Source organism: Jaculus jaculus, chromosome 7, assembly GCF_020740685.1.
Source record: "Jaculus jaculus isolate mJacJac1 chromosome 7, mJacJac1.mat.Y.cur, whole genome shotgun sequence".
NCBI lineage: Eukaryota > Metazoa > Chordata > Mammalia > Rodentia > Dipodidae > Jaculus > Jaculus jaculus.
Window position 1 is genome coordinate 147328736 of NC_059108.1, and position 14092 is coordinate 147342827.

At 42.9% G+C, this 14092-nt stretch overlaps 1 protein-coding gene across 5 annotated transcripts in view; it reads right to left on the reverse strand.

Moving 5' to 3' along the window:
• The window catches only part of Traf3 (TNF receptor associated factor 3), a 155172-nt gene that overhangs the window by 90497 nt on the left and 50583 nt on the right, over positions 1-14092 (reverse strand). Inside the window, exons 3-4 of one of the 5 annotated variants that reach the window (XM_045153946.1) lie at positions 2828-2910; positions 1348-1446 (exon numbers count right to left, since the gene is read on the reverse strand). The exons of the other annotated variants lie outside the window; for them this stretch is intronic. The gene's annotated coding sequence lies outside the window, so the exon portion shown is untranslated. The remainder of the gene's footprint in view (positions 1-1347; positions 1447-2827; positions 2911-14092) is intronic. 5 annotated transcript variants of the gene reach the window in all.

Below are 14092 nucleotides of genomic sequence, written 5' to 3' on the forward strand. Positions count from 1 at the left end.
TCTCTGTGTCTGTCGCTCTCAAATAAATAAATAAATAAATAATATTTTAAAAAAATTATAAATCCGCCAGGCGTGGTGGCGCATGCCTTTAATCCCAGCACTTGGGAGGCAGAGGTAGGTGGATTACTGTGAGTTCAAGGCCACCCAGAGACTACATAGTTAATTCCAGGTCAGCCTGGGCCAGAGTGAGACCCTGCCTCAGAAAACCAAAAAAAAAAAAAAAAAAAGAAGAAAGGAAGGAAGGAAAGTAGGTAGATAGATGGGGAAGAAATTAATGAAATAGAAACCAAAAAAATTGAAAAATACAAAGAATCAATGAAACGGTTCTTTGAAAGGATAAACATGATTGATAAACTCTTAACAAATCTGACCAAAAGAAAGAAAGAAAGGCTGGAGAGATGGCTTAGCTGTTAAGATGCTTGCCTGTGAAGCCTAAGGACCCATGTTTGACTCTCCAGATCCCCCATTAACCAGAGGCACAAAGGTGAGACAAGCGCAAGGTCGCAATGCCCACTAGGTGGCACAAGCATATGGAGTTCAATTGCAGGCCTGAGGCCCTGCTGCACCAATTATCTCTCTAAAAAAAGTAAATAAAAACATTTTTTTTTATTTTAAAAAAGAGTAATGAAGAGATGGCTTGGCAGGTGAGGCACTTGCCTGCAAAGCCAAAGGACCTAGGTTCAATTCCCCAGGACCCACATAAGCCAGATGCACAAGGAGGGACATGCATCTGGAGTTTGTTTACAGTGGCTGGAGGCCCTGGTGTGCCCATTTTCTCTCCGTCTCTCTCTCTCTCTCTCTCTTTCTCTGCCTATTTCTCTGTCTCTCTCAAATAAATAAATAAAAGTAAAATATTAGAAAAAATTTTAAAACACTGGAGAAGAGATGCAAATTAATAAAATTAGAGATTAAAAAGGCACCATTGTGACAGATACCAAAAAAACTCAGAAAATCACAAGGACATACTTTAAGAGTATGTATTCCCCTAAGTTTGAAAATCTGAAAGAAATGGATGATCTCCTTGACTTATAGAACCTACTGAGTTAAATCAAGATAAGATTAACCATTTAAATAGACCTAAACAAGTAGAGAGTTCTAAGCAGTTATTAAAAAAAAAAAATCTCCCAACCAAAACATGTCCAGGCTCTGATGGATGGATTCAGTGGTGAATTATACCAGACCTTCATGGAAGAACAAACCCAAATGCTTCTCAAACTTTTCCATAAAATAGAAAAGGAAGGTCGATCATGCCGCCACTGGCAGCCCAGGACAGGTAGTCTCAAGTGATCCTGTGTATCCCCCGCCCATTCCCGAGAGAGGGGACTTGGGGAGTGAATTTGAACCCACCTGGGAGGGTAAGTGGCCTGTTCCCGACCCACCCAGGCTGAGCGTGAGCGAGGTGATAGCCACAGTTGATTATGGAAGATTCCCACAAGAGTAACATTTCTGAAAAAGACATGATTGTAGTTAACTGTTTTTAATGTTTTAACTTCCACCAGGTTGATATTAAGCTATATTTTGTAAGAGAATCATCCTTGGGTATGCTGCATTTTAAGCTCAGCGATGTTGCACTTTGTCCATAATAATAAATGCCCTGCAATTGGCTTGCCAGGAAGCATTTTGTTTTAGCCTCACAGAAGTACTGGGGCAGGAGATTAAATTTATATAGGTACCTCAAGAAAAGAACCTACATATGCTGCATTTTATTTTATTTTATTTTTTTTAATTTTTGGTTTTTGGAGGTAGGGTCTCACTCTGATCCATGCTGACCTGGAATTAACCATGGAGTCTAAGGGTGGCCTCAAACTCACGGCAATCCTCCTACCTCTGCCTCCCGAGTGCTAGGATTAAAGGCATGCACCACCATGCCCAGATTTGCATTTTATTTCTTCAGCTTTTACATGTAGCATTTTGTTTAGATATGTGCTTTTTGGACCCCAATAGACTGTTGAAAGAAAATATAAAGTAAGTATCCTTTTCTTAATTTTTAATTTAAAGGCCGCCCTACATTAATGCTTTCCCCAAGTACACCTGAGGAAAAGATACTGTGCTTCTCAGCAGACAGTGCCGTTCAGATCTTCTCTGTTCATGCTGCTTCCTCCACCCCTTCCCCATGCCACCTGGGGGTGGGTACCTTGCTTCTAAGCTCCAAGCTCAAAGTCATAGCACCTAAAGCTTGCCGACACAGACCTCGCGGCTTGCCATGAGTAAGTAGCATGACCCCACAGGTACGGCTGCAGGAGGCCCTGGCCAGTCTGCCCCAGAGGTGTAGCCTCACCTCGACTTTCTTTCTCGGCACTCCCCCGCGCTGACCCGGTGGGGTGGTCCTCATGGACAAGACCACTGGTGAAGAAAGCTAACCGCTGAGACACTGAGCAGTTCTTGTCATGTTTAAGCTTAGCTGGGTCCTTTCAAGTTTGTTTCCACGGCTACTAGGATAAATAGTTTGCACTATTTTTGCAATAAATTCATGGAAAACCTAACAGGTACTTGTTTTTGTTTCTCCCTGTGTGTATATAAACTAGCACTGAAAGTTTGGCATAGTGGTTTTTTACCTCCTTACATAGCCCCTAATATGCACAGGATGCTGTAAGTCTGATGAAGATGATGTGAATGATAATTTATAGTTATTTTGTATAGTGTCATTTTATTTCACCTCATAGTATGTCAGCAAAATAAAATAAAATAAAACTCATATTAAAAAAAAAAAAGAGTAACACTTCTGAAACTACACCCCAGCCTGGTTCAGCAGTTCAGGGAGCTCATGTTTCTCATACTGCCCAACAGGTGTCATCTTTATCAGAAAGTGAGGAGTCTCAGGACTCACCTGTCAGCATGGGCTCCCCACAGAAAGCCACAGGATCCTAGCATGACACCGTTCTTACGGAGAAATTTTGAAAGACCTCTCTTCTGAAGAAACACAAAACAAAAAAGGAGACAGAGAAAATCCTGGAGTTTCTGCTATTACTTCTATGTCTGTTCCAACTCCCATCATCAGACAGCAGCAGACAGGACACTGCCATTGACCCAAATGGAGCCTTACAACTGTGCCAGTCCAGGCACAGATGGAGCACAGGGACTACAGACGTTAACCATGACAAATTCAGGCAGTCCTCAGCAAGGTACAATTCTCCAGTATGCACAGACCTCTGATGGCAGCAAATACTTGTGCCCAGCAACCAGGTGGCTGTACAAACTGCATCAGGAAATATGCAGACATACCAGCTCTGCACCACACCACTGGCTACTTTGCTGCTACAAACTGTGGTAATGACATCTCCCATGATTCCCTACATCTCAGATGACTAAGACAGATGACCCCCAAATGAAAAGAGAAATAAGGTTGATGAAAAACTGAGAAGCCATTCAAGACTGTCAAAGAAAAACTTTGAAGGATCTTTATTCTCATATAAGTGTTTGATTTTTAAAAAAGAAAGCATTTTTGTGGATTTCTTTTTAGAGGAGTTTTATTAAGTTTTACAAAAGTGAAGCTAATTTTTATTTAGATTTTTGCAATGTAAAAGTAAAAAAAAAAATGTCTCATGTAAGAGACCTGGTCACAGGATGAAGTGGCAAATGGCCTTAAGAAGCTACCGGCACAACTGGGGGCTCTGGAAACAAGAAACACCCCCAAGAAGCGAGAAGTGAACTTCAGTAACTCAACTTTTCTAAGTCAATTCAAAAATGGTATATAAGATGAAATTTAGTAAACTGAATTTGTAAATCAATTTACCCTGTAGGTTTCCATTTCTTACTGTTTCTTGGGATTTGCCTTTTTCAGTTGAATGTGTGTGTGTGTGTGTGTGTGTGTGTGTGTGTGTGTATTTTTTTTTTGAGGTAGGGTCTCACTCTAGTCCAGACTGACCTGGATTTCACTCTGTAGTCTCAGGGTGGCCTCGAACTCAAGGCGATCCTCCTACCTCTGCCTCTCTAGTGCTGGGATTAAAGGCATGCACAACCATGCCCTGTTTGTATGTATATTTTATTTCTACCAATAAATTCTAAATTACAAATGTAAAAGAAAACTTGATACATTACTAAATATATAAATTATGTGGTTTGATTGTGTATATCTGTTGTATTGTAAAATCTTTTAAATGAGTTTTAAAAATAAGTTTGTTGGGCTGGTGAGATGGCTTAGCGGTTAAGCGCTTGCCTGTGAAGCCTAAGGACCCCGGTTCGAGGCTCGGTTCCCCAGGTCCCACGTTAGCCAGATGCACAAGGGGGCGCACGCATCTGGAGTTCATTTGCAGAGGCTGGAAGCCCTGGCGCGCCCATTCTCTCTCTCCCACTATCTGTCTTTCTCTCTGTGTCTGTCACTCTCAAATAAATAAATAAATAATTTTAAAAAAATAAAAATAAAATAAGTTTGTTGAACTTGAGGGGATTTTTAAAGAATGGGTTAACTGTTTCTAAGGTCTTTTCCTAAAAGGCTTGCAAGGTACATGGAGTGGGATGATTTTGTAACATTTTTTTATCAGAAAAAATGGAAAGAGAACTGTTTTAAAGTTTGATACTTTTAAATAGTTTTTCCCCCTCACCCCCCCGAGGTAGGGTCTCACTCTGGCCCAGGCTGACCTGGAATTCACTATGTAGTATCAGGGTGGCCTCGAACTCACAGCAATATTCCTACCTCTGCCTCCTGAGTGCTGGGATTAAAGGCATGTGCCACCATGCCTGGCTATGATATGATTCTTTACATAATGGACCCTAAAGACTCTACCAGAAAACTGTTAGAGCTAATAAACACTTTTTTCAATGTCACAGGATACAAAATTAACACAGAAATCATTAGCCTTTCTATAGAGTAACAATGAACATGCCAAGGATGAAATCAGGGAAACACTCCCATTCACAATTGCCTCAAAAATAAAATAAAGTACCTTTCAGCCAGGCATGGTACCCATGTAAGCCAGATAGATGCACAGGTGGTACACGCATCTAGAGCTTGTTTGCAGTGGCTGGAGGCCCTGGTGTGCACATTCTCTCTCCCTCTTTCTCTCTGTTGCTCTCAAATTTTTTTCAAAAGTAGGGGAAACCCTTCAACATATTGGTATAGGCAACAACTTTCTGAGTATAACCCCAGTGGCTCAGAAAACCACTAATCAACCACTGGGACCACATGAAATTACAAAGATTTTGTACAGCAAAGGACACTGAATAGAGCAAGCAGACAACCTACAGAATGGGAGAAAATCTTTGCCAGCTATACATCTTACAGAGGATTAATATCCAGAATATACAAAGAACTCAAAAACCTAAATAATAAGAAAACATAAGCCTGGAAGTACACACCTTTAATCCCAGCACTGGGAGCTGAGGAAGGATGATTACTGGTTAGTTTGAGACTACATAGTGAATTCCAAGTCAGCCTGGGCTAGAATGAGACCCTACCTTGGAAAAACAAACAACCCAATTAAAAAATGGGCTAAGAGCCAGGTGTGGTGGCACATACCTTTAATCCTAGCACTCGGGAGGCAGAGGTAGGAGGATTGCCATGAGTTCGAGGCCACCATAAGGCTACATGGTGAATTCCAGGTGTGGTGGTTTGAATAGATGGCCCCCAACATATTCAGTTTTTTATTGTTTGTAGTTTGCATCTGCAGCCACCTGGCTGGAGGCAGTGTCACTGGGTGGATCTTAAGGTGTGGTGGTGGGTTTCAGATTTCAATCTAAATATATAAAAAGTATGCCTAGCTGAAGTTCCTGAAGTGTGCTTGTGGCTTTTGGCATTTAGGCTTGTGCTTCTCTCTCTCTGCTTGGTCATGTGAAGGCAGGCCGGCTTCTTCTGCCATTTATGGAACTTCCCCTGGATCTATAAGCTTCAATAAATCCCTTCCTCCATAACTGTGCTTGGTCTGGAAGTTCATCTCAGTGAACCTGAAGCTGTCTGCTATACCAGGTCAGCCTGAACAAGAATGAGACCTTACCTCAAAAAAAAAAAAAAAAAAAAAGAAGGCTATGAAACTAAATAGACAGTTCTCAAAAGAAAAAATAAAGATGGCATATAAACATCTAAAAAATGTTCTGCATCCTTAGCCATCAGGGAAATGCAAATTAAAACTACTTTGAGATTCCATCTCATTCCTGTCAGAATGGCTATTTTCAAGAAATTAAGTGACAATATATACTGGTGAGAATGAAGACAAAGAGGAAACCTTCTACACTGTTGGTGGGAATGCAATCTGGTAAAGTCATTGTGGAAATAAGTGTGGAGGTTCCTGAGACAGCTAAAAATAGATTTACTATATGACCCAGCTATACCATTCCTAGACATATAAGCTAAGGACTCGTCATACTACCTTAGAAATACTTGCACATTCATGTTTATTGCTGCTCTATTCACAACAGCTAGGAAATGGAACCAGCCTAGATGTCCCTCAACTAATAAGTGGATAATGAAGATGTGGTACATTTATACAATGGAGTTCTATTCAGCAGTAAAGAAAACTGAAATTATGGGGCTGGAAGGACAGCTTAGCAGTTAAGGCGTTTGCTTGCAAAGCCAAAGGACCCAGGTTCGATTCCCCAGGACACACGTTAGGCAGCTGCACAAGGGGGTACATGTGTCTGGAGTTCATTTGCAATAGCTGGAGGCCCTGGCATACCCATCCTCTCTCTGTGTGTGTGTCTAATAAATAAATAAAGAAGTATTATGAAATTTGCAGGGAAATAGATAGACATGAAAAGGGTTACACTTACTGAGGTAACCGAGGCCCAGAAAGGTAAGCACCACATGTTCTCTCTCATATGTGGATCCTAGCTACAAATGTTTGGACTTCTATGTGAGCTGGAATAAAACCCAGCAGCAGCTGGGCGTGGTGATGCATGCCTTTAATCCCAGTACTTGGAAGGCAGAGGTAAGAGGATAAGCATGAGTTTGAGGCCACCCTGAGACTATATAGTGAATTCCAGGTCAGACTGGGCTAGAGTGAGACCCTACCTCGGAAAAAAAAAAAAAAAAGTGAAGGAGGAGAGGGGAGGACTTAAGGGGATAGTATTGTATATGTGTAAGTAGAAAAACAAATTACTCAGGATGGAAAGGCCTAAATGAGGTCAGGGAAAGAAAATGAGTTAAGGAAGGGTAGAGGGGTCAATCAAAATCTAAGAGGGTATGAGTAAGTCATATGGAAACCTACTTTTTTGGACAATGGTGAATCCAGAAGCTATAGATTGTTACTAGAAATTTTTCAGGGCTGGAAGGATCGCTTAGCGTTTAAGGCACTAACCTGCAAAGCTAAAGGACTCAGGTTTGATTCCCCAGGACCCATGTAAGCCAGATGCACAAGGTGGCACATGTTTCTGGAGTTTGTTTGCAGTGGCTGAAGACCCTGGCGCACCCATTCTCTCTATCTGCCTCTTTCTCAAACATGGATAAAAATAAAATATTAAAAAAATTGAAAAAAAAGAAAAATTTCAGTGCCAGGGAGGTCCCTGATGCCCCAAAACATTATAGGCCATTGCTGAAGATTCCACATACTTGAGCTGCAAGGTCATTGAGAAATCCTGCTGGAACTGAGCTGAAAACTTCCTCTGTGTAGACCACCTGACAGACAGCTGAAAAAAAGCTATGCTGCATGCAGCTCAATGAAAGAAAGAGACGTCATCAGTGGAGATAAACAACAATGGATCCTGCAGGCCTTAAGTTGGGCCAGTCAGGCCAAATGAGCCAACAGATGCAATAGTAGCATGTCTGTTATGGGGGAAACCAACTGCTCTCTAATGAGACTGGAGGCCCACTCCATGGGAGGGAATACATGCTTGATACTGAAAACCTATGACGGGGGAAGTCATAAGCCCTAGGGGTGTAACACCTGCTGGAGTCTGGCTAAATGCATAAACTACACTCACCAAACTGCCTGGTAAGTGTTAGGTCAAGACAAAATGGAATTACAGCAGGAGAGCGAAGTAAATCATCCACATCCCTCAAGAAATTGTCCAGCCATTATCCCCCTCTGCCTAACAAAGCTTCAGATCTAGATTTACTGCCCCATTATCTCTCACTGGGTCACTTCTGGTCTCACCCTAGGGCTAATGAAAGAACAGAGACTTACTGCCCCAACAAGAAAAGTCCTTCCCCCAACTGAAGAGCCTATAAAGCCCACTATCTGTAACCCCACATTGACTGTTCCACTCTTGAGAGTCAGTTCTGGCAGCTCGTGTTTTTTCCCCAAATAAATTCCAGCTTTGCCTCAGAGTGGTCTCCGTGGTCCTTGGTCACTCCTGAACCTTACAGTAAGCACTTCTCTTAATGTTCATATCCATATATTAATGCTATTCTCACTTTTGGTTAGAGAAGCTTCTTTTTTCATATGGTGGTATCCTCTGGGATGACTCAAAAGGCACCACAGTGCTGAGAAGAAGTGACAGAGGAGTGTTCAGCACGGAAACATCTCTATCACACCTTCCAAGGCTCAGGTTCCATTGCAGAAGAGGTGGCAAAAAGAATGTAAGAGCCAAAGGAAGGGTAGGACTCATTTCAAGGTACTCTTCCAGACACAAAATGGCCTGGATATCCATGACCTCGCAGTTCCTGGTACCACCTATACAAGACCAGTATAATAGGAGGAAAAGATGATGACCTCAAAATAAAAGAGAGACATTGTATATATGTAATTACAATGATTGTAATGGGGAGGTAATATGATGGAGAATGGAATTTCAAATGGGAAAGTGTGGGGGTGGGGAGGGAGGGAATTACCATGGGATATATTTTATAATCATGGAAAATGTTAATAAAAATTAAAAAATAAAAATAAAAATAAATAAAAGAGAGACTGATTGAGACGGGGAGGGGATATGATGGAGAGTGGAGTTGTAAAGGGGAAAATGGGGGAGGGGAGGGAAATATTATGGTTTATAGTCTATAATTATGGAAGCTGTTAATAATAAAATTTTTTTCTTAAAGAGTACATGGGAACCATTCTAAGGGCAGGAGGCCCTCTAGTCTACAAAAGTACATGGAATCCATTCTAACTATTGGGGATACAAGCCACTCTAGTCTACAAGAGTACACAGGAGCCATTCTAACTTTTGGGACATGAGCCCCTCTAGCCTATAATCACCCCTAAGCAAGCCTGTGTATCCACAGCTGACAAGATGCCTATAGTGTGTGGTACATGAGATAAATATTTGCCCAGACTCATGGGGATCAAGTGTTAGGGCCAGAATGTGACCTGGAAGGCGAGACCTGGAGACTGACTCCAAGAAGGAATTTCTGTTCTGTGCAGACATGTTCTGTTCTACCCTGTACCTAGCCTGACATGGAACTGGCAGCAGGGACAGCACTGGATGGATGAATGACCAAACTAAGGACTCTGCTGGCTACTACGTCATTTCAGTGATGTGAGCAGACATGTGGCACCCCCACAGGCATCATGTTCTTGAGAAGAACACCCCTCTTTGCCTTCCCTGTCTACCAAGCTGTGCTTTGTACCAGAGGCTCTGGGATCTTTTCTTCAAGAATGTCTTCCTAAAGTAATTTCTTTCCATCCCTAGCATCAAGTCCCTTCCTCTGAGCTCCTGTTATCCCCACATTGCAGTTGTGGCTATGCTTACAGGACACACACACGTGCACTCCTCATTTGTTCCCGGTGAGTGAGCTACTCGTATCATCTCCTCCTGAAAGATAAAGCTACTGAGGCACAGAGGAACTAAGTTATGGTCCAAATGGGTGATCCGAGATTCAAACCCAGGTCCCGACCTCCATAGGTCACCTAATAAGCCATATCCCGCCCCGCTCTTATGAGCTAGAACAAGGGTTGATTAAAATAACTGGTGTGGGGGGGAAGCCAGGCATAGTTGTGCATGCCTTTAATCCCAGCACTCGAGAGGCAGGGGTAGGAGGATAGCTGTGAATTTGAGGCCACCCTGAGACTACATAGTGAATTCCAGGTCAGCCTGGGCTAGAGTGAGACCCTACCTTGAAAAACCAAACAAAAAAATAAAATAAAATAAAAAGCTGGGCATGGTGGTGCTTGCCTTTAACCCCAGCATTCAGGAGGCAGAGGTAAGAGGATCGCTGTAAATTTGAGGCCATCCTGAGATTACATAGTGAATTCCAGGTCAGCCTAGACTACACTGAGACCCTACTTTGAAAAACCAAAAATATAAAAATAAAAAATAACTGGAAAAGACAATGCTGCCCTTAATGGCATGGGATAGATGGGCTTTGTGGAAAACTTACAAGGAAACACTCCAACCTTCCTGCTCCTTCTATCTTTGACAGGTAAGAAATGAATACAGTCCTATTGCATGATGATATTCTGGTCACCAATGGACCTCTTAGGCCTGTGCCCCCTAACATTACACTTCCTAGTCCATGATGGCATCTCAGTGATGTCTCACCACAACAAAAGTGAATACTGACACCTTTCTCAGGATGTATCCTCTATCTTTCTGGAATGCACAACTGTTCATTGGACCCAATTCAACGTACCTCATGAGCCAATTCCTGACTGACCAGGACAGTCTCACTGTGTGTGGTAAATGAGCAAGGGAGGAACAAAAAGGCAGCAGCATCAGGAAGCTTGTTTTCCCATCACAGCTTTACAGACTCACTAGAACAGTTCAAAGCCTCTGAGGAACTTTTATCAGATGCCACTGGGCAAATTTAGATGCACCTCTGGGCACGCCTGCAGCAGTTCCAGCAGAACACCACTTCTCAAGTCAGGGATCAAGGTATGTGCTGCAGCAACCTTGTTCCCAGCAGTTGCAGGCAGCAACAGCTCCCCTTTCCATCCTACTTTTACTTTCTTCCCACCCACTCTTCTTGGAGGTTCTCTGAGCCTTCCAGGGGGTGGACATGTTTAGGGCTGAGCACATACTAGTTGCTTATTCTTGGTGACTTTGCCAGCTCTGCATCTCTGCATTAACCACTTCCCTGTGCATAAAGAAACTGCTATGACTGAGGATGCCAGCGATACCAATGCATGGCAGCGGTGGGATGTCATGCCAAGATCTACTGTTAGCAACTATGAATATTAGCATGGTCGTGGGTGAGCCTGATGTGCCTCATAGACCAGAAACACAAAAACTGGATGACCTCATCTATATTTAGAATCTTAAAAAGTGGAAGCAGGGGATAGAGTAGTTACTACCAGGAGCTGGGGGGAAAGAAGAGGGGAGCTGTAAGTCAAAGGACACAAGGGGGGCTGAAGCAGTTAAGGCACTTGCCTACAAAGCCTAAGGACCTAAGTTTGATTCCCTAGGACCCACATAAGCAGATACACAAGGTGGCACAAGCGTTTGCAGTACGTCTGCAGTGGCTGGAGGCCCTGGCCATCCCATTCTTGCTATCTGCCTCTTCTTCCCTCTCCCCCCTCTCCTTTCTTACCTCTCTCAAATAAATAAATAAAATGTCTGTTTCTTTGTTTGTTTTAAAAAGGGCACAAGTTTCAGTTAGAGTTAGAATTTGAGCCAGGTGTGGTGGTGCATGCCTTTAATCCCAGCACTTGGGAGGCAGAGGTAGGAGGATCACTGAGAGTTTGAGGCCACCCTGAGTCTACACAGCTAATTCCAGGTCAGCCTGGACCAGAGTGAGACCCTGCCTCGAAAAACCCAAAAAAAAAAAAAAAAAAAAAGAATTTGACTTAAGTGTTATAGGAAGCAAAGGGTTACTTAATCTAGTCATGCAGATAAGCTACTAGATACAAAGTAAACCCCTTCCAGGACTAGCCACTGGGTCTGTCAAAAGAAAGAGGTACAAAGCCAGTGGGATGGCACACATGCACTGTAACCCCAGTATTCAGGAGATATGGGCAAGATCTGGAGTTCAAGACCAGCATGGGCTACATGAGACCCTGTCTAAAAGACTTGGGAAGAAGGACAGACTTCTACATTTTCAAATACTTCCTGTGGATAAATCACAGTACTTTCTACTATAAAGGCTGGAAAAAAAAAATCACTACATAGCCCAGGCTAGCCTTCAACTCTTAAATTTTCTGCCACAACCTCTCAAGGGCTGGGGTTACAGACATGAGCTACCATACCAAGCTAGGCTAAACAACTTTAATGACAAGGGAAATTACTCATACTAAACTGTATAGATAAAAAGGCAGGCTATGCCAGCTTTTAACCACTGCTAACTATTAAATGTTGTAAACAGCAGCTAAGAGTACTGTACTAGGCTTGCCAAGTCTCCCTCATAGCCTGAGAGAGGGGCAAAATCTCTCTTAAGTGTGCGAACATAGGAAAAAGGGTCCCTGAAGGACTGGGAGATGTACTCAGAAGGTAGCCAAGGTCTGCCTCTCCTAGGTCCACTCCTCGGATGATGGTAGAGATCGCTGCAAGCCCCTACAGCCTACCATTCAGGCCTTCCCCAGTGTGGAATGAAGTGGCTTGCCAAACAACTATTAAGATACACAAATGGAGGGATATTTGGAGCAGCTGCAAAAGCTCTATTAAGGGATAACAACATGGGTATGTGAATCTCAAACTCTTTAAGGTTAAATACTCACTTGGGCAAGATTTAATAATACAACAATGACTACAATAATGAAGTGACTTCTCAAACTTTTCCACCCAAGCACCCCCCAAAGGCACAAGAGAAAGAGAGAGCCCTGAGGGTAAACAACAATTTAGAGCTATTCAATTTATGTGAATTCTTATGTTTTGGATTTAAAATTCATGAACATTTTACACTTATATCCTTTCAATACCCCTCCCCCTCATTTTTAACTTCTCTTTTGTAAACCAGGACTATAGAAGGTGTTCATCCCCAACCCTCTTGACTGTCAAATGGAGGGCCTGCCTCCTCTTGGAATCCTAGGAGCAAGATGGAACCTCCGCTCCTGACACTGTCCTGGTCCTCCTCTCTCCTCCTAGACCCCTCCCTTCAGAGCACGGTAAAGTGGCAGTGTGTCCTTAATTCCTCTGCCTCTCAACTTTGTTTACTTCACAGCAAACTCTTCCATGCAGCTAACACACACAGCACACCTTAAAAAAAAACTTTCATTCAGGGCTGAAGAGATGGCTTAACAACAGTTAAGGCACTTGCCTGAGAAGCCTAAGGACCTAAGTTCAATTCTCCAGGTCCCATGTAAGCCAGATGCATATGGTGGCACATGTGTCTGGAGTTCATTTGCAGTCGCTAGAGGCCCTGGCGTGCCCATTCTCACTCTCTCTCTCTCTCTAATGAATAAATAAATAAATCAGAAAAAAAAAAAAACTTTCATTCACCATGCCTAATGATCCCTCTTGCTGAGGTCCCTGAGGCCTCCATGTTGCCAAATCCAGTGGTTGACATACACACCCTGCTTGATGGCCAAATAGTTTTCTATAACTCCCAAATGTACCAGTCTCACCCACCCTGCAATTTTCAGGGTGATATAACCAATTACCACATCAGCATCTCCACCTGATCACCCAAAAGGCACCTCAAATTTAGCAGGTCCAACACTGAACTTGGTGTCCCTCCCCACAAACTTGGTGTCCCTCCCCACCATCTGCCTCTAGCAATCCCTGGCCCAGTTAAGACTTTCATCCAACTTCTCAGATCAAAAAGTCACTGCTTCCTAACATACTCCCATCCAACCCACCAAAAAGCCTATCACAGCTCCAACTCAGAAATACTTCCCAAGTCCGTATCTCACCATGTTCCAGACACACTGGCCTCTTGCTGTTTCTACAACATGACAGCAGGGTCTGTGGATGTGGTTCCATTTCATGGCCCCTGATTAGCATGTCCAAGGCCCTTACTTCAGTCCTCAGAACTACCAAAAGGGTGGCATTCTAAGTATACCACCATTTCCTGACACCTCTACCTAGAACACTGTCTCCAGTTCTTTACCTGGCTCCTTCCCATAGACTTTTTCAGTCCCTATTCAATACACCTGCTCAGAAAGACCTTCCTTAGTCAATGCAGCCCACACCCTAGCCACAAGCCTGTTTTCCTTTTCTTCACAATGCAGTCTTCAGAATGAACTGAGGTGCTGTGTGTCAGTAACCTTTTTCCTCCACTGAAACACTGACTGCCAGAGAACCAGAGTTTGGACTCCCTCAGAACAGAATTTGCCTCTTCATGAGAACTCAGTATTTGTGGAGTGATTCTATTTTAAAACCAAATTTTTATTAAAAAATGAAAGCATTTGTT